Below are 2,944 nucleotides of genomic sequence, written 5' to 3'. Positions count from 1 at the left end.
TGTGTGTGTGTGTGTGTGTGTGTGTGTGTGTGTGTGTGTGTGTGTGTCAGGGGTGTGGTGGGGTGGAGAATTAAGCACCAGGAAGAGTAGCTTTACAATAAATACAGACTGCTTTCCCTCTGCATAGGCCCAGGATTCCAAAGGAAGCCAGTGAAGCCCTTGCCATATGTGGAGGTGGCTTTACAGTGAAGCTTTGACCCAAATTCTGCATGTGTAGGGAGCGGATCGTTCATGGTCAAGCCCATATCCCCATATTAGAGTTCTACTACACAGCCTTTCATTTAGCAGCTCCTTAATGAGCCCGTTGGGTGAAGAGTTAATCCATAACTGTGGTGTGCTGCCCAGCTCTTTGCTTGTTCTCTCTTCTGCTCAGCAAGACCCCAGATATTAACTACATGGATATAGTCTGCATTTTGATAAGACAAAAAAAATACACACAAAACCAACCACTGGAAAACCCATCCCTTCAAGAAAGTCTCAGACTTCTGCATCAGCAAAGCCTTGGTGTGGGGTGGGGTGGGGGCAGAGTGCTCATGAATTTCAGAGGCTTGTAAGACATTAACCGTTCTGCTGGACTATTGCTGGGATCAATCGTCCCCTCCACAGTTGGTGCCAATTAAGAGCTAGTGTGATACAAAAGGAGGTATTTAAAACACTGTTTGACAGGAGCGCAGCTAGGTCCTCTTCCCCCTCTTTTTATCCCAAGTCTCCTTTGAGACACTGCTTTCTTCTTCAATGGAGACTTGATTTTGGGCCCAAGGGTGTAATGAAACCAATATCCTCTGCTCCCTTCCTCCAGAAGAACACTGTTTGCCAAAAGATTTCTAATCGCCTCACATGCTTTCAAAGCAGAGCTCAGCCTCCCTGTCCTCCCCAGAGCTGCAACTTATTGTAACGTAGCTGTCAAAAGTACTTGCTGAAGATCACACTGAGTCACACCATTTGCTCTGCTTAGAATAAATCTGTGGCTGTCTCCATGGCTTGAGGCTTAAAACCCTTCAAGTGCTATCTATGCTCTCTACGTTCTTCCACAGTCCAATCTCTCCAACCCTGCCTGTACCCCTTACGGTCACAATTGAGTGATTCTAGTTCTCCTATATTTCCATGTCCATGTCACTCCAGGCAACCCCCACAAAGAGGCAACCTGCACAGGGCCTTCAAGGTTCAGCTCCATGAATGACCTCATCTCCCCCTAACCCTCAGGACTGGGTTAAGTAACCCACATTGTCTCATGCTAGTGCTGACCTCTACCATCACACCCTCGCTGGCTGTATCCTAGCTGATGAATGCTCCTGCCCCATCTCCCCACTCCAAATAGCCTGCAGCTACCTTGAAGGCAGTTGTAGATTTCATAGCTTTCCGTACTCTAGTGTCTATACAACATCCCACCAGGTTAAGAACATGAGTTCTCTGTGCTAACTGAATTCTAACTGCTGTGCTGGTTAGAGTTTTCAAAAACTCAACCTGATACTAGCTAGTGTTACCCATGAAAGGACAATCTCAATTAAAAAGCAAACAAACAGACAAACCACCTCCACCTGTAGGGGCGTTCTCCCACTTAACTTGATTTGGATGTGCACAGAGCACTGTGAGCAGGTGGGCCTGGGGAACATAAGAACAGAGGCTGAGCAAGTTAGAAGACAGCACTCCTTCATGGTCGACGCTTAAGTTCCTGCCTCCAGGCTCCTGATTTGCTTTAGTCCCTTCCTTGACTTCTCTCAGTGATGGACTGGGACTGTGAAGCGCAAGGCAGAGAAACCATCTCTTCCCCAAGTTGCTTTTGTTTCTTGTCTTGATCCCTGCAATAGAAAGCAAACAAGAACAGCTATTGTCACCTGAATCACATTCTTCTGATGCACATACTCTATTAAATCAGTACTCTGTCAGAGTCTAGAAGTCTGTGTTCTGTCACTTGTGATGTGGAGGTTAAGAATAGTATAGTCGGGGCTTTAAGAGCACTTGCCCCTTTTACGGAGGACTGAGGTTTGAGTCCTAGTATCCATACAATGATTCACAACCACCCATAACTACAGATCTAGAAATGTGATTTCCTCTTTCAACCTCTGCAGGCACCAAACACACATGGCATGAACAAACAAACATATAGGCAAAGCACTTATATTTAAAATAAAATCAATACATTTCATAAGGAACTCTAACGAGTAGTAAAATAAACAGATGTTGACAAATTCACGATAATGTGTGAATGAACACACCAATGACATCATTTTAGGGATGCTGAAATAAGGAAGAGTTGGAAAATTAACCCAGATTGTGATGGGGGAGAAAAATAAAACACCTTCAGGGGAATCTGGTACTAGTACTTGCTTCTAGAATGTCATTTCTTTAAGCAGGCAGTGGCCTTTGGCCTGTGAGACTAGAGTTACTTGTGTGCATGTTGATGACTTGGTGGGTCTAAGCTGAAGCAGGGGATCTGGTGATAACCTTGCTCCTTCTGCGTATCTGCAGATTGACACCATTCACCAAGTCACTTCCCACTATGTCACGTGATGTCCATCTCACTAGAAAGCCTGAAGGGGGATGTCAGGCAGAGCTTATCTCTGCCTTAGTCTCAAGTGCCCCCACCCTGACTTTCCCAGAGCCCCACTTCATTCTTACCAGTCACCAAAGGCTCTTCATGTGGAATCGAATGAAGTCTAGCATATTGTGGCTGTTTGGTGACATGCAACTACACACCTAAATCAAAGAAGTCTCCCTTGGAGTTACTAGCCTGGAGTCCATCATTGATATCATTGTTAACTACTGCTTACTTTAAAGCAGGGAACACAATACCTTTGGGGATGGTACAACCTTTTCACAGGGTTTATCTATGACCACCAGAAAAACAGCTATTTACATATAATTCATAACAGTAGCAAAACTACAGTTCTGAAGTAGTAACAAAAAGAATTTTGTAGTTGGGGAATTACCAAAACAAGAGAAA

The sequence above is a fragment of the Grammomys surdaster genome, unplaced genomic scaffold, assembly GCF_004785775.1.
Source record: "Grammomys surdaster isolate TR1022 unplaced genomic scaffold, NIH_TR_1.0 1166, whole genome shotgun sequence".
Taxonomy (NCBI): domain Eukaryota; kingdom Metazoa; phylum Chordata; class Mammalia; order Rodentia; family Muridae; genus Grammomys; species Grammomys surdaster.
Note: the sequence above shows the minus strand (reverse complement) of the source record.